The sequence below is a fragment of the Carex rostrata genome, chromosome 1 (genome assembly GCF_964058835.1).
Source record: "Carex rostrata chromosome 1, lpCarRost1.2, whole genome shotgun sequence".
In the NCBI taxonomy this organism is placed as follows: domain Eukaryota; kingdom Viridiplantae; phylum Streptophyta; class Magnoliopsida; order Poales; family Cyperaceae; genus Carex; species Carex rostrata.
In genome coordinates, this window is record NC_135918.1 from 14,174,983 (window position 1) to 14,194,387 (window position 19,405).

General features: G+C 33.9%; 1 long non-coding RNA gene across 1 annotated transcript; it reads left to right on the top strand.

Moving 5' to 3' along the window:
• Positions 1-6,763: 6,763 nt before the first annotated feature.
• On the top strand, positions 6,764-7,648 carry LOC144546318 (uncharacterized). The gene is made up of 3 exons (XR_013508747.1): positions 6,764-7,159; positions 7,422-7,477; positions 7,567-7,648. It is a non-coding gene; the product is annotated as an uncharacterized LOC144546318 (long non-coding RNA).
• The last annotated feature ends 11,757 nt before the right edge of the window (positions 7,649-19,405 follow it).

Sequence of the window (19,405 nt, forward strand, 5' to 3'; positions counted from 1 at the left end):
CCAATTAATTCCGCAGAGCTAGGTTGATAGTTAATATATTTCCTCTAAGCAATCCTGCATATGCATACAAAAAGTAATTAATCATTATGGACAATGATTGAACTAACCTTTTACTTTGCTATCAGTTGGCACTAGTACAGAATGTCTAATGAAGCCGATACGCTAAGTCAAGAACTTCAAGGGTAGGGTCGGACCTTTACAAATACCCGCGACTAATATTGGTCAGTGTCAAGGTTGGCTCTAGCTTATATCCGACCTTGATATTTAATTGGCTGATTGAAGGTTATAACTTATAAGCATAACAGGCATAATAAAGAAGGTTAAGACATCATATGTTTCTCTGTAAACAAAGACAAAAACAAAGGGAAGAATTTCATTAGGCCCCAGCAGAATCTAAATAATATTAAGTGATGATACAACACTTAATATATATGTGATTTGTCTCACCTTTAATCATGCCGTTATGTTCTGTCTCAAAAGGACATAAAGACTCATTAACTGCTCGTATCTGTCAAATATAACAGATGATCATTATTTCAAGTATTTTTATGTATATAAACAAAAATATATAGACCAATTATAAAGATAATTTACTAACAGCTTCCCACTATGACATGCCAGAAAAAAAATCTCCCAAATTGCAAGCAATGTCAACCTTAAAAATATATATATATATAGAGGTAGGCTAATATACAATCGATTGTTCCTGAGGTCCCGTACAACCAAGTCATTTTCTGATTTTTAAAGTCCAAATGATCGATCCAAACCGTTCATCTTGTTCTCCATATTAATATGTGCTTGGAGACCAAATTTTACATTTTTCTGAATTTTTTTACTATTTATTAAGCCACTTTGAAAACTGCTGATCCAACGGTGGCTTAACAAAACAGTAAAACCAGAAGCCACCGTTGGATCAGCGATTTTCAAAGTAGCTTAATAAATAGTAAAAAAATTCAGAAAAATGTAAAATTTGGTCTCCAAGCACATATTAATATGGAGAACAAGATGAATGGTTTGAATCAATCATTTGGAATTTAAAAATTGGAAAATGACTTGGTTGTACGGGACCTCAAGAACAATCGATTGTATATTAGCCTACCTCTATATATATATATATATATATATATATATATATATATATATGAGCTGGGCTACGGTGAGTTGCGAAGTAAAGCGACTATTTTACTTCACGCTCATTTTTTGTGATTTTAAAGTTTAAAATGTCGATCCGAACCGTTCATCTTGTTCTCCATATTGAAATGTGCTTGGAGACCAAATTTTACATTTTTTGGAATTTTTTTACTATTTATTAAGCAATTTTGAAAGTCGCTGATCTGATGGTCCAGAAAATTTTACTGTTTTTCACTGTTCACAGCAAAACAGCAATTTTCAAAAATGCTTAATAAATAGTAAAAAAATTCCAAAAAATATGAAATTTGGTCTCCAAGCACATTTCAATATGGATTAAACATCTAACGGTTCGGATCGGTCGTTTGGACTTTCAAAATAAAAATACGGCGTGAAGTAGAAACGCGTTTTACTTCGCAACTCACTGTAGCCTATCTCTATATATATATATATAATTGGATAAATTTTTCTTATGCAAACTAATTAAATTCAGAGAAAATTAACCGAAACTGAGTGACAAAAGAGAGAGAGAAGAGAGACCTGAAAGAAATTTTCGTCAGGATCGAAGTAGGGTAGAAATTTATGGCAATGTCTTCGTCCTAAGTGCGAGCTTTCTGAATCGCAACACCAAATGACCCCATACCTTTTGAAAAACAAACATCAGTAACTTTTGTACATAATGACCCCCATAGTCCAAAATCCTGCCTCTGCCCCTGAGTAATATGTAGTTCCTAAGGTCTACTGTGTGTGCAACCCTGAATAGTTTACTATCCACAAGTACTAAGCATTAAGGAAGCACCTGATTTACTACTTATAAGGAACTTACCATAAGTAATCAAAATTGAGATATATCAAAAAAATGTATTTCAATTACCAGAATATCGGTTTAGGTAAGGAAAGGTGCCACAACCCGAATTGCACCAACAGTGCCAACATCACTAGGAGTTAGCTACCTATGAGATATGATTCTAGTAAAATATAACAATAATAGATAATTATTTTGAGTGGAAAAAATAAAAATAAAAGAATAAAAATAAAATACAAAGACTAAATTATTTAAAATATCCTATGTCCAGCACTCCATGTTATTTTTTAGTGAGCAAAATTATACAAAATTGAGTTGCAATGTGGCTTGATTACACTAATGAGTACTGACAATTGAGATTAATCTCCTGATGATAATTAACAAAGCTTAGTACATATTCTGGGAACCAAATGCCTCACTGATCTGGTACTGACGACTGAACAGTACATATTTAGGAATAAAATAATGCCCCCATGGTTCTGATTTTTTATTTTGCTGTTTTTTTTCTTTCACTGTTGTTTAGACTTTAGATTTGAGAGATTGTATATGATATTGTAAACAAATTTATTTTTTGTAAACTTGGTAGCCACTACCAAGCAATTTAAAAAAAAATAAAGAGAACCACTGAACAAACAATAACTGGTACAAGGCAACAGACAAAATGATTGCCATACAAAAACAAACAAAAATTACCTTTATATTCATTCGTTGACTCAAAGAGTTTAGAAAACCAAGATGAGAGTATTTCCAGTCCATAGTTTTGACCCAACCCCAATTACCTGAAAGTCCTCTAAGGAAACAAGTTTAAATAAAATAACAAAAGTACTACCTTGTCAAGAATAGAACAATCATTTAAATGCCCATTTACGTACAGATCATTATCCACTACATCGAGCACAACCCTAAGGCCAATGCTATTGAGCACCTTATGAGTCTGTACTCCTCTGTCATATGAGATAAACTGATAAAAAATGAAGAACAATATACATCACCTTCATCATTTGTCGAAATTCCAAAATACGGCGATTGAAGGCAATTGGAAGGGGGGGGGGGGGGGGTCACGTCATTATCCTCAATAATCTCCTGTTTGTGTGGAATTGAGCGTCACAACAACAGAAGGGTTGAGGCCATGGGAAAGAAAAAGAGATTTCGTTGATAGGTTCTGCGATATATGAACGCCTTGAATCATGCGGTGAGATTAAAAAGCGCAATCGGTAAACGAAGAGAGAGAGAGTGCTGCCGGGAGTGAAGAGGAACATGGGGAAAGACTAATCGTCTATTCATAGAGAGAGAGAGGCGCGTTCTGGGGTAAGCAATTCGTGAAGCGATATATAGTCCGGTTGATTTAGGCTGTCAAAAAAGCTCGCGGCTTGTGGCTTGCTCGTGGCTTGCCTCTAGCTCGCTCGCTAACAGCTCACTCGGTAGTGGACCGAGCTGTTAACGAGCCAGCTCGGCTCAGGCTCGGGCCAAAATAAACGAACTGAGTCAAAGGTTAGCTCGGACCGGGCCAGCTCGGCTCGTTAAGCTACAGTGGATTTAGGGTTTAGTCCTGTATAATTTTAAGTCCAGTGCCATTTTCAAAGGTGCAATTATGCAAAATTGATGTATTTTCGGTTTGGGAAGAAAAAATATGGGCTTTAGTTGCTTGAAGATGTGCCTGCTGAGCAATTTCTTAAATTTTTTGAATGAGATTTCTTATTTTTTTATTTTTGAATTTGTATAATAAAGTCCAGCGAGCCAGCTCGTCAGCTCGCGCGCTAGCTCGGGCTGGCTTGTCACAAGCTGAGCCAGGGATTTTGGCTCGGGTGACCTAGGTCCAGCTCGCTCGGTCCAGGCTCGGGCCAAAATAAACGAGCCGAGCTAAGGCCCAGCTCGGCCCGAGCCAGCTCGTTTACAGCCCTAGGTTGATTAATTTTAAGCAACCAGGGGAAATAAAATCTGCTGTTATTCGAAAAGAATAACAGGCCCCGTTAATTCAATCCCAGCCGTTTAAATTTTTTATGTGCGAATCTCAAGTAGAAAATGTTTTCATACACAAATCTCAATAAAAATCAACAGTTAAAATAGAAATAACAAAAACCTATTATTCTATAAAGAATAACAGCAGATTTATTCCTATTTGGAGATATACATCCCGCCGCCGTTCTATATATTACGGATGATATAACCAACCATCTGTGTACATATAACATGTCGATATAACCAACCGTACACGTCGATATAACCAACTTAGATAGATGGGTGTAATTATGGAGTATATTATTAAATATTTTATTACACACGCTCTAAATATGCAGCAAATTGAATTTGACGTAAATTTGAAGATTGTTTCGGCATCTATATATATCAAGCATATGTATATGTAGATGTAAGTATATATCTGTAGAATTATATCCATCTATCTGTGCAATTTATTTTGCAGTTTGCTCCTTTAAGATTTTTAAATTGGCAATGCGGCCAGAACAGGTCATATGCATATTTTTCCTGATTTTTATATTTCAGAGCTGGACTTTAAAAAATCATAACTAATTGTAGGAAAATCAGAAAAATATGCAATTTGACTCTATTTTATGTGTTTTTCAATTCTCTACATGATGGTGTATTCATTTTTACCATTTTAGTCACTGTATTAGTTCAGAATTACTGTTTTACCAGCAGGAGTCAAGTTAAGCATTTTCAATGCATTCAAGGGTGCCATTTTCAAATGATAATTGTGCTTGTTTCTAATAATGTTGTTTTTTGTAGAACCATGTCAAATTCAGGTGAGAATATAGATATTATAGAAGAAGACAATATAGATATGATGGAAGAAGAGAATGTAGATATGATGGAAGAAGAGGTCCCGCAGGCTCAGAAAGAAAAAAGGAAAAGAGGTCCGACAATGTGCACGAAGACCTCAGAGGCGAAGTAATAGGTTATCAAGTTCACGAAAGACGGACGTGCGAAGGGTTCAAAGAGGCAAGAGTACTCAAATTGGTGTACCAATTTGGTGAAGCAAAAGGCATTTGTCTTGGTTGAGAGGTGGGATAAGTTCGATGACAAAAAAAAGGACGACTGGTGGAACATTGTGAATGTAAAGTACCTAATAATTCTATTTTTTATTTTGATTATTATACATGAACTTACATGCAGTAATTTTGTTGTCAATCAGGCTCAGTGGAACATCAAGGATGATGACCCAAAGTCCAAGGCTAAGAAAAAGACTTTGAGGATAATGAATGAAGGTTGGAAGCAATACAAAAACATGTTGAAAATAGACTTCATGGAGAAAGGGAGAAATCCGGTAGGATACTATCCCTGGCTGAAACAAGATGTGTGTGATGACTTCCAAGCTTTGAAGAGCACATATGCATTCAAGGTATATAAATTTAGCCAACTTAGTTTTTGTTCTTTCTCGATATGTACTTATCTTCCTTAGACTAATTGATTTACTTTGATGTGTGAAGAAAAAAAGTGACGCAAGTAGGGCTACCATTACCATGAACAAGTATCCGCACAAATTAGGATCAGGTGGATACGAGGGTAAGTTGAAAGAATGGGCGAAAGTGTTAGAGCAAAACAAAGATTCTGGCTCATCGGTGGTTAAGATCCAGAATCATAGGGGCCAAGATTCGGTCATGGCATAGTCCGAGTTAACCGCTGACGGGAGGATCCTACTCCCAGAAAAAATGTGACCCGTGGCTCAGAAATTGGTAAGAGTTTTATGTTATAACTTTGTATACATTACTTAGTCTTTTGTTATAACCTTGTTTTTTTATTAACAGTTGGAGGTGGAGGAAGAGGTCACTTCGGGTGCCCGGACTGTCGGAAGACAAGATGATTCCTTGTCCGCAGCGCTCGGGAATCCATAACACACGAGTCGAGTTAGGGGTGTAGGGGCCTACAGGGGCTGGAAGGAGGTATTTGACGGACCAAAACCCTTAAGAAGATCTCGTGCCAAAGTTAACAAAGACGGGATGGAATCAAGGTTGGAGCAGGTACGCCAGGAGATTGTCAAGGAGTACGACGCAAAGTTGGCTGAGATGGAATCAAGGTTGATGAACCAAATGGTCCATTTTACGCAGCCATCCAAGCAACAACCTCCCATTTCGCCGAGAATTCAGCGAAGTAGTCAAGCATCTAGGACCGAAGTGCTAGGCGATTTGAACAATCTAAAGGTAATCACTACTTGTTCATAATCTAAATGTAATTTTGACTTGTTTATTAACTTGTTAGACAATATTTCATTCTAAATATAACTAATTACTGATAATTATTGCAGGAGGCCACATCATGCGACCTCGTCATGTGGAAAGGTACTACTCATCTGACCCTTGCTAAGGGCATGGTACATCCTCCTCCTCCAGCCGGTGCTCATGAGCTAAGGCCCAACCATCTCCCCATACAGGTTGACATAGTCATGGAGGAATGGGCTGGGCACATACCTCTTCCTGTCCCTACCGAGGATATGCTGGTGCTTGATGATGCCCGCACCAACCATGTCCAATGGCCCAAGAGTCAGATTATTTTAGATCAGATAATCTCTAAATAATCAATATCTTTTGTTACATTCAAATCATTCTTTTGAAATACTTGAAAAATGTACAAAATTTGATACAAACACGAAGACGTGATGCCAACACTACGGACGATGCTTTGTCACTGGTACAGGGGATAAAGAAATAGTCGTCGGGGCTAATGTGTCAGAATCTCATGATGCGCCAGTAGATGCACCGGTAGACCGTACATGACTCACCGAGGAAGAGATTAGCCGTTTGCTTACTGAATTGTGGGATCTCCATGACTACTTGATTAAGGCACCCGAAGGCATGACGAAAGTTATCATCCCTATCCCACTCGAGATGTTTCTACACGAAGGCAGGGATGTCATGCTGTCTTTCAAAGAATTCAAGGACTTTCTACATGCCTCATCAAGCGATAAATGGCTCGATGTGGGAGTCCTCACTGTTTTTCTCATGTTAGTGACCAAAAATTATTTACATCATGTGTATAGCACTCAAATATATATTCTAATGTAATATGATGATTTTTTAGGTTTCTTGTCCGAAAATGTGCTGAGACTTGTGTGAAAGGTAAGGTGAACTCGTGTGCATTTTTGAACCCCGACAGACTTAATAAAACAACAGTGGATTTTTATGAGGATGAGTCTGTCCAGTACATGTGTGATGCGATTCATGAAGCTCTTGCGGATTGCAAGAAATTTATTCTCCTGTCATACCACCAATAGTACCTTTACTTCTAACCTTAACTTATGTATTGTTTATTTTTCAATTAAAGAATTAGAAAAAGGAAATAAAAGTGAAATATAAAAAAAATGAAATCACACCATGAACCATAACAAACACTTGTGTCACTATTATATGCTAAAATATATATGTCACTATTATATGCTAAAGTACTACAATTCTTCTCCTCCCACAGGGGCCACTGGTGTTTGATTGTGATTGTGTCACTTGAAAATGCAGTTTTTCTCATGGATTCTTCACAGCCTATAGGAAACATCACTCCTCAGCAGTCCAAAAAAATTGTCCCTTCTGTATCAAAGTAAGCAATAATAATTCACTTGGTTTGATTTTTTTTTTCAATTATAACAAATTGTGGAATTGCTAATTACAGTCACTCAATTTTGTAAGGGCTTTTTTGAAATATATTCAAGAGGGAGGATTGCAAACCACGGGCAAGTCAAAAAATAGATTGAATTGGAAGCGGTTGACGCCAAAAAACAATTCATTTTTCTTTATATAGATAAAATAAAGAGCGTATTTGGCATTTTGATATTACTCATATTCATGATCTAATACATAATGAGACCTAAAATCTCAATAGAATTTTAATAAATTAGGATTCTGAAATGCTCAAATTGATTAAATTGAAGTTGATATAAATTGAAGTTGATAGTTTAGTCAACTAAATATTTCAAATTTAGTAAACTATCTTTTTTATATCGATTATCAATAAGATATGTATACATAGGGAAAGTCGTGTGCAATGAAAAATGCAAGCACGATTTGGGGAGGGGTTTTTCTTTTTTCTAACAGAAAAAAATTATCTACTCCATCCGATTAGCTCCGGGTTCGAGTCCCGGGCAACCCAATAAAATAATTTAAGAAGAAATGTTTCTTTTTTGATTCTTAACTTAATTTTACTTAAAATAATAAAAAATACAGCCAGTTTTGGAATGCTTGGCGATATAATTATTGATGAACCAGATGCAACCATTGCATTTGCAGGTAAAAGAGTGATTGAAGAAGTAATGAAGATCGAAGTACCCGAAGGTGTACAGGAAGCTGAAATGTAATGTGTAAAATTTATTTATTAATGTAAAATGTAATGAGAATTCTTTATTGATTTTCAAAATTCTTATTTCAATATTGGATTTTTGAATCTTGACAGCTTCTTATGAATTCAAAAAATTAAGTTACCATGTTTTCTATTAAAATTAGGAGACATGCTGTTCTTAGCAGTAATGAACATATCTAGGTTCGAGTCCAAATAGAATTTTGAAAATAAACTATAATTTTATAATTTCATATTTTGTTCAAAAAATTATTGTCATTCTAACATAGGCCGCTAATGTAAATTTCAGTACCCACAACAGGAGTCGGGTTGGGAATGCGGTTATTACACGATGATTTATATGTATCACTTTGTCGAAAGAATACAATTCAAATTTCCACTATGGCTGGTATGTAATTCATATGTTTGCCTTAACTTGTCCATATAATTAATATTAATTTCCTCTAATATTTTATTCTACTAAATTTATTTTATTAGTTACATTGTTATAATTACAATATTTATTTTTATAAAGAAAAACATAGATGTAGTTGCTATATTGTATTTTTGTAACTTATATATTTTGTATTTTGGTAGTATAAATCAAAGCCAAAGAGTTACTCCAAGGAGCAGATAGATGAGTTTAGATGTATGTGGGCAAGGTGGTTTCAACATAAATTTTGTAAACCACAATATGGATTTGTATAATTTTGTGTACATGAATTTTGTATAGTTTTGTATAATTTTGCTTATGGATTTTGGTATTCTGATTTTGGAAATTCTCTATTTTGGAATTGATCTGATTTTTAATGGCTAGCAAACTGGAGGCTAGTAAAAAAAAAAATGAAAAAAAATAAGACAATTCTACACAGATATTTAACCACAGACCGTGTAGAAAGTTTTTTAAAGAGCAAATAATAATATAAGAGAGCTACACGGCTGTTTATGTAATAATCCGTGTAGCTCGGTAATGGAGAGCGCCACTGGCAAGAAATTGTACACGGCTGTTTATGTAATAATCCGTGTAGAATAGTAATTGTACACGGATATTTATCTAAACGTCCGTGTAAAAATTGTAATCGTACACGGCTGTTTATGTAATAATCCGTGTAGCTCTCGATAATCACACACAGGTAAATATCCGTGTGTATTTATTCAGGAATTTCTACACCCTCACATTTTACACGACAAAAAATTCGTGTAGCTTCCCCGTTTATGTCCGCGTGCAATCTCTTATTATGTAGTAGTGAAATAAGAAATGCTATTAATTCTAAATTCTAGTTGATCAACGAATCCATTAACTCTCAAATAAATCTCCTACGGTCTTCCTTGCAGTCAACATGTTTGATTCCCATGCAGTCAATAGTCTATCCAAGATGTTTAATTATTTCAAAACTCTTAGAATAACGTCCATTGCATTAAAGTATTTGGGATCAATTTTCTAGACAGACTATACAACTCATTGATCGATTTGAATTTGCTGTGGTCGTTTCCGTCCGAATCTTAATTGGATATTTCTTCGATACGCACCGCGTTACACATCCCATTCATCCACCATTGAACAATCAATCCGTAAAGAAAATTAATCAGTCACAAGTGACAAGTCATAACCAAAACTGCAAGGAACAATCAAGGTGGTTCTATTTCAATTCAAGCTTAGATATATAGATTTTTTTTTTTTTATAAAATTTTACGGACCAAAGACAACACAAGTGATGGTTGATTTTCTGATGCTCATAAGGTGTTTGACAGATAGGCATAGTGAAGTAAAGTTATGGTTCCTATTGAAACTCCAAGCCCATCTACAATTAATTGATTAAAGGCCTACAATTTGAACATGGAATTTGCTGGTAGATTGGTTACACATTAGTTAGATATTCATGCAAAGTCCAATTGGAAGGACCCACCAAGGATAATGAGCTCATAGGGGCTTGAAATTGGTCCAGTTAATATGAACTTTGTAATGGACATCAGCAGGGTGCTTTCTTTGTTGGCCTTCTTTCCAATCTCAATACATTTAACCGTTCCACTGGGAATTCCCTTTACCCATACCTTTTTGGTTGAGCCCTGGGATTTAATGATGGACTTGAAAAACCACCTAGAGAAAAAGCGTCTCAATCATTCAGGATAACGCTCGCATCCTCTGTATTACCTCAATTGCTGGCACATAATCAGATACTGTCATTGCTTCTTCTCCGAGTATCTAACATTGATGACCTTTTTCAAGGTCAAAATGTATCTGCTACCAAGAAGGTTTTTTAGGGTCTACTTCAATACATTGAAACTACACTTCTATCAAGATTGGTTTTTTCGGGCCTGTACAGTCAGAATCTAAAATTGAATTTGTAACTTTTAGGGTACTTCAATACAATTTAATTCGCCTACTTTCCTCGAATTACAATGGTTTTGTAAATCTTGTTTCACTAGCAAGTGCTTTTTGCAACGATATCATCCTTTATAACTTTATTAACATATGGTTGTGAGAGAGAATTGTGGCAGGCATTGTTTAGACGTTGTAAGATGTGAGCAATTATATGCTTGATGAGCTCTGGATTTAACGTACCGATGCAAATCATTACTTCATTTTTTATATTTTTTTCTATATGTATGAGTTATATATAAATTTGAATCAAAATAAAGTGGCACCGGAAATTAAGAAATGTGCAAGCTACATTGATGTTTAGTTATGAATAATTATATCATAAACTAACTTTTTCACAATTTTCTTCTGCAATTCGTGGCACCCTGATAAGCATGAATTTATTTCAGAAAATATTTTTTCATAATACAGGGATTCTATTGCAAACTAGCTTCTCTGTTTTCTTATATACCAACGTTAGACTCAATAACTAGGTCATGCCATTAGATTAGAGCTGGTTAAACTCCTATGGCTCTCCCAGCTCAGCGTGAATATTTTTATCAGATATATTTTTTAAACTACAACTGGGAAGGCCTATTAAAATCCCATAAATCAATAAAAATAATTTGTTTACATTGAACCTATTTGTAATTTAAATTTTAGGTTTCTGTAATGAAACCTAAAACTTTAAACCCAATCAATAAATGCAAATAAGGACTACGATCCTTATTTTTTCTAAAAAAAAAAAAAAAAAAAAAAAAAAAAAATTTAAATGAATCACTCCAGTGCGCTTCTCCTGTTTTGACGGTTGCAAAATGGTATTATTTTTTAATAGTGATGCAAAAGAATATCCAGCTCAGCATGATAGTACGTTTTAAACAGACAGAGAAAAAAAAATCAATGATCAGAGTGGATTGACTTTATTAATTTTTTGGCATAATCGATGCGATAAGGCATTGACTTTGTTTTAGTAACGGGCACAGCTCATATTTATTGGTAGGTGGGACTTTGGGAGAGAAAAAAAATATAGAAAAATGGTTGTGGGCAAAACGATCTTATATCTCACTAGAACGATGTCATAAACGGATGCAAATATTTTTCAAAAAGACTGTGTAATGTAATGTGAAATAAGCTCAATCATATACACACGGTCATTTAAAACATAACCGTATACTAAAGTCATCTATATTTGTATATAATTAGATAATAGTAAATCATGTATGATATTAAATGATCATGCATGGTTTTTTCTAAAATCACAGTGTATTATTAGTACCAATCTTCAAACACGGATTTGTAAATAGAAATCGGGTACGCTTTTTTCTCGCTCTCTCAATCAAACCCTGCTCAAAATTAATTTCTTGAAAGAACGCCTCTTCACCTTTTTTCCCCTTGAATATTCAATCTAATGTTAGTCCGGACTCTTCCATTTGTTCACAAGGCTAGTCCTGAAGATTTTGGGACTCGGGGCGGGAGAAAAGTTTGAGTCTTTTATATAGGGGTGTAAACGAATATGATATTATCCGATTTCGTTTGAATCTGAATCCGAAAAATTACTTAAATTATCTGATCTGTATTCATATCCGAGACTATCAGTATCTGTATCCATATCCGAAAAGTTATAATAGATAAGGATACGGTTTAATAATTAACTATCCGTAACTATACTCCACAAGAATTGATTTGTTAAATACCAATGATTTATTACTTATATTTTAGTTGCACAATATTGATATATGATCGTTGATGTAGCTAGTTCAAGTCTCTCTTTGTTTTTTTGTCCTATATGCTTAGAAAATAATATTATTGACCTTGAATTGATATATTCTGATTAACAATATAATATGTGATGAATAGTGATTAATATTTTTGGTAATATGACATATGTTTTGTATCCAACAAATTTATTATGAAAACTATTAGATCTAATTAATGAATTAAAAAAAAACTATATTTAGATATTATACTTTACTAGAATGTATATTGGTAATTTTTTTAATTATCCGAATTATATTCATATCCGTATTCGTATCCGTCCGATATCTGATCCGTCTTCGTATCCATTTAATATCCGATCCATATCTGTATTTGAGACTATCCATATCCGAAAAATTATAATGGATAAAGATACAGTTTGATTACTATCAGATCTGTATCCGATCGTTTACACCCTTACCTTTATATATATATGTATATATTTTTTTATTAATATGCTAATAGATCATTTCTATTTATAAAAAAGTTTAGAGTTTTATATATACAAAGTTTGAGTTCTAATATTTTATTTAATTTTAATAGACACAAATAATTTTTTTGTAATATATACATACTAATTTTTTTTTGGGCCCTCTGGATCCTGGGGTCCGGGGCCATCGCCTTGGGTGCCCTGCCCCAGGACCGGGCATGTTTGTTCATTTAATTAGTCCATGTCTCTTCATTTGCTCCCTTTTCTCATCTTCATTTCTTATCATGGTAGGGACATTGATCTCGTTCTGAATTCGGTTCCTATCATGATTTTGGTATCTCGATGGCGCCCAAATTCAAAATGAGTTTAATCTCAATGATATATGTGAATTCATGAATTGTTTGATTGTTTTACACCCATGAATTGATCAGCATGAATCAAGTGGAGGGCATGCTGCCAAATCACTTAAATAGTTGAGCTATGTGTTTTCTTCGTATCTGACTCTTGAGGTTCCTTGATCAAATTTGCCACAAAGGTCAACTACAAAAAGGATTGAGATCAAAAGTTAGTTGTTCAAATTTGCGAATTACTGTCCTCCTGTTCGTTTTTGTCCATGAATTCAATAAGTAGCAAAATTTTTTTATGATAAATTGACAATGCATGTTTGTTGTTTGTTAAATAAGTATGTATATATGTTATTTGCTTCATTATGTTCTAAATCTCTACATGTGTGAATCGGTGTATGATATTGAACCGTGTATGAATAGTCCTTCAGGTTTTTAGTTTTTGGCGCCTCTTCAAATATTGTCTTGTCTTTAATTCTCAACACCTCCACATCTAATCAAATAACTCTTTCGATCTACACCAACCAGAGAGAAAAAAGGGGCAATGAAGAGAAAATGAAAAGACAAATTGAGGGAGGAGGCTGGACTTGGTGTAAGTGTGTGAAGAGGTAGTTGAGACGTGCAAGATATTAATTATTAATAGAAATTTTAGTTGAGAGGCCCAAATGAACCATAAACGCAAAGACCATTCAAAATTTTCTTTTCAACAGAAAAAAAAGAAATTTAAAAGGGTTGCTCACATCATACATGCATGCATGCATAATATGCTGGTTGTGCAGCTATATATAGTGAGATCATTTTTTGTTGGATAGATTATAGACGCGCGATCAGCTTTTGGTTGCACAACTATGATCTGCGGATCTGATAAAAATCAAAATAAAATAATATAGCTAAATGATTTATAATATTTTTCAAAATTGATAAAAAAAAATAGGACAAATAATTGCATCACTCTTTATCATAATTTTTTATATCGTTATTGTTACTTGTCAATACATTTTATAAATGAATCATCGGAGTAATAAGTTTGGGTCAACGGTGTGTTTGAGGTAAGAATGAGGTACAGGGACACGGGAGATCAGATCCAGAAAGTTGACCATCAAGAGCCAGCCTGTCTCTACAAAGTGGGTAGAATGCAATTTATTTATTTGTAAGTTGATGACTATCAAACTTATTTATAATTAAATGAAAAAATAACTTTAAATTTATATGAAATTTGTTAAATCAACCTACATTTAATTATTCCAACTTGATTCAGAAAAAAATATCATTACAAATGTAATGGTTTAAAATACAATGTGTTTATACATAAACAAAATAATCTAACGACTTACCAAATTTTGAAGTTAGATCCGAACCGTCTGATTTGTTTTGACCCGAATATTAGGATGTCCTGATTCTGATTGGACAGTCCGGATCTAAACTCATATATTCTGTTACCTCAGATGATTAGCACTCAGATTTCTTTGTCTGCCCATTTACGCATTGTATTTTAAATCAATACAATGCGTAATGATAATTGTTTCTGAATCAAGTTGGAATAATTAAATGTAAGTTGATTTAACAAATTTTGTATATAAATTTTGAGTTACTTTTTCATTTAATTATTGATAAGTTTGATAGTCAACTAACAAATAAATAAAATGTATTGGTGCTTAGGAGGCATTCTTACCCACTTTGTAAAGACTGGCTGCTGGCTCTTGATCGTCAACTTTCTGAATCTGATCTCCCGTGTATAGTACCTCATTCTTACCCCAAACACACCGCTGACCCAAACCTATTACTCAGATGATTCGTTTATAAAAAAGTATTGACAAGTAACAATGCCGATATAAAAAAATACTATCAAGAATGATGCAATTATTCGTCCGATTTTTTTTTTTTTTTATCAATTTCGAAAAAAAGATAAATCATTTAAGTAGCTGCACGACCAGCATTTATTTATTTTTGGTTGAAAACTCGTAGGCGATTGAATTGATCCAATGATATACAAGATAGCTATCACATATCTTTTATTTGATTAAAATAAAAAGTATGAAAACCTATACATTGCGCTACCTGTAAAATATAATCTAATTTACTATGTCAGAAAATAACATATATGTGACGCTAGAGAATGCGAATTGATCTATTTACGCCCAATTAGCAAGTAGGTGGGCCTTCCGATTTTCTTCTCTGGGAGTGTAGACACAGTAGTAGTTTTCTCGAGTTGCATGGCTGACGGAGTACGCCATATCGAGCCCTTCCTTGAGGACGAAACGTCTTATTCTTTACAAAATTGCCGCTGTCGCCTAGAGGAATGCGCAGCCGAGAGGCATTGAATTCAATTGGACCGGGATAGTCACCACTCAGCCGATAAGGCACTGAATCAAACCGGACTGGGAACTGAATCAACCGGTCTAGGACAGTCACCACTCAGAGAGGTGGAAGAAGAAGGGAAAGAAGAAGAAGAAGAGAGGAGGAAATGACAATTCTTTGCAATCTCGTCATCAACAACAACCATAAAAACACGTACCTTATTTATATATATAGATAGTAGAGATCATATGTTTTGAACAGCTGTAAAGACTTGACATATTTGATTTGGTGTCAATTTTAGGTACTAGGTCAAATATGCTATGATTCTTGATTTCAATGAAATCGGTGGTAAAATACCACTATTTTTCAAAAAAAAAAGATAGTAGAGATCACAGATAAGATGGGCGAATTCACAGCCTACCATTCGAACCCGGTAAGTTGAGACAAGAGAGTAGCGAGCATAAACGGTGACCAGATTCATTAAATAGAAGCACTGCTCGGATTGATTGAGACGGAGTGGACCGGGATAGATGGGAGAAGGGAGGGCGGAGGATACGGCTTCTTCTTCGACTCTCAAAATGGCACCTGTGGAGTCAGCAATGGTTCCAAGAAGAGTTAGCGGAGGTTCCAAGAAGGCACGACCAGCATTTTATTTACGGATGTGTATGATATATTGTTTTACGAAGAAAGGATAACCCTTTTTAATTTCTCTTTTTTCCGTTAAAAAAAAATTTGAATTCTGTTTGCTTTAGTGTCTTACCAGATTATATTGTTGATAGAAAGGATTTTTTCCTATTTATTGCTAGAGGCAAAAAAAAAAAAAAATGCTGCTTAAAGCTATTGCTACAGGCGAAAAAAATTGCCTATGGCGATTTTGCACCCCCAACTTCACTTCTCCTTCCCGCACTCCTACTTTTTGCCCTCAATTTTCTCCTTCGGCCCACTCCTTAATATCTGAGCAGGTGTCCACTCCTTAATCTCTAAGCAGGTGTTTTTGTCTGGTGGATCTGGCTGCTGCTCTCGATGTTTCTGCTTAGTGGATCTGGACATCGTTCTTTATGGTGCTTAGGTCTAGTGGACTTGATCACCGTTCTTTGTGCATCCACTTAGTGGATCTGACCACTGCTCTCTTTTTTGGGGGCTCTTATTCTCCAAAATAAGTGGTTCGCTTTTTATTCTCCTTTTCTACCGAGCTCTTCTTCCCTTCTTTAGTAATGAAAAAGTAGGTGGAATAACATGTACATATAGATAATTATTCTTCTTCTAATAACATAGGACATGTGTTGTGTCTCCTCTGGATACTCTATACTCACTTTGCTATTCAACTAGCGTGTTTGTGCTGAAGGCAAGAATCAATATTGGCTCCATAATCTCCATCCAAGCATGAAAAATACCAGTGCTTTGTTTTTGTTTTTTTCCTTGATTACTTCGGAAATAGGGGGTCCAGTTATATGTATTGATAAAGATATAGGTGGGTAGATTTAGGTCCAGTTATATGCAATTTATTTTTTGTGAATGCATGATGCTATTGGAATTGCAACTTTTCCGTAATGTATTTTAACGTTTAATGATAATATTGTGCCGTGTGTTGTAACAGAGACATATTGTAAGGGAACAAGAAACAAATCTCATACAAAATGACATATTTCCATTAAAAAATAGACTAATTAATGAAACGAAGAATTATTCCACAATAAAAACAAAAGACCAACATATTCTCATACAAATCTAGAGCCCATTTTTTAATGACATACCTATGAGTTTTATTTTTTTCTGATACATAACAATTTTTTTGTGTTGCTTAACACAAAACAAGTAAAAAAAAAAATTCAAATACGTTGTATTATTTGAAGTAGTTGTATTATGACACATTATGTTGTTCTATTATGGCTCTTGTTATTGTTATAAGAGTTATTCTTGTATCCCTAGCTAGGATATATATGCATATTTGTGTACCTAAAGTAGACAATATAATAATGTTTACTTCAATGAAATAATTAAAAAAAAAAACATATTTGTGCACCTATAATACGTATCTAAATAAATTTAATTAGACTTCTACACACAAAAAAACATAAAAGAAAGCGTATAGAATCAAAAGAAGGCATAATATTTGATCGGAGATCTAATATTTAATCTGAAATTTCATCTTTTAATCACAACAATTGGTAGATCAGGACATCTATGCACATGCTTAATATAAGAAAGAGATTTAAGAACATATATAGCAGGCACCATCACAGTGGAACAATTGAGTCTTATCAATTAGAAGTGTATCGGGTCGGGTTGGGTATGGACACTATAATATTTGAACCTGTACTTTGAAAGTGTTCGTGCCTGAATTTGAATCAATATACTTATTATTTTCAAACCGGATCAGGTCCGAATCCGGATACCACATCTATTAGTACACATTTCGAGTTAATTATTTCAGTTTAGGGTAGATATGTATTCATAACTTGTTTGTGAATTGTCAGGTTCGGTCTGGATCTGGGGTTGGGTTGGGTATATATCACAAGCATTAAGAAACATTTTAAGTTTTTCATTAATTGCTTTTTGAATTTAGTAGGAGATATAAGTTTTGAAAAGTTAAATATTGAATGAGAGATAATTTTTTGAAAGAAAAATATTGAAGATGGTTATTTTCTTTTTATAGTTATTGATCTATGATATTTTATAGTTATTATATTAATCTATGATATGATATTATATTTGCTTTTTTTAGTGTCCTCATTTTTAATGGAATTGAAATGATTTATGGATTGATTAGCTCAGATTTATTCAATTCTTCTTTATATTTTTCTTTGTCCAATATTTCTCTTAGTACTTGTCTTTTCTTTTGCATTCAAAAAGTAAAAGACGAAGAAATTTTCGGTACCTTGCTAGTATAGCTTATTACATAAATAAATATTTGTTTTCCACAAAATGCTACATATGATTGACTTTCAATAGTTATTAATTTATGTTTTTATATTAATTAATTATAAAAAAATTGTATTAAGATTATATCGGATATTTATACGAGTATTAGGTCAGGTTCAGTTATAAGTTGGATAATTAAATCAAACTCATATCTTATCCATTATAATATTAGTTTCGGTTCAGATTTAGATCAGTTATTAAAATATTAATTTTATAACAGTACCTTTAATATAACCGATTATATTATTTAAATCATAATCTATCCAAAATAATCAGATCCCAATCGGCTCCTATTCGGTACTGAATCAGAACCGGCTAATGGGGAACAAAAGCACCTCTAGTCTGAATGTCTGATGTGTCATTTACTTTGGTTTCTGTTGGTGGGGAATTCAGGACACCTATATCGTAGTTCTTCAACTCATTAAAAAATGAAATCAAGCTGGACATAGCTCATTAATTCATTAGTGGTCAATGAACTATATACTTGACTTTATTTGATTAATCTAATTACTAAGGATCATTCACTACAACAAAAAAGATCATTCATTAGTGGTCAATGAACTATATACTTCTCACCCTAGTATTTTTATTTGCATGGTCAAATAAAGATCTCATTAGTTATCAACTAGTTAGTAGTTGCACCAATATTATGTGCATGAAGATATCCCATGTGATTTTCCAAAGAAAGGAATCCCATTGGTTGTAGCATCTCCAAGAAGAAACATCGAGATAGTTGAGATCAAGTACTACAATCTGATCCCTTGATAAGGATTTTGGTACGAAAACTTATACCTAGTACATGTGCAGTGCGAAATTTTAAGACCTATAAAGTACAATTGTTCAATGTTTTTAATGAACACATCGAGCACACGCAAAAATTCGACATGTAGAGTTATAGGGAGTTGGATCGGAGAGCACACACAAAAACTCGACATGAGAATTACAGTAAGTCTATTTTGGACCCTTGCATTATACAGTTATACTTAGTTTAAATACATGTGTTTTGCTAGTACGTTCTTACTTTTTTTTTTTTTTATAATATGTTACTTGTTAGATAAAATCTTTTTATACTGTACATATATATGAGT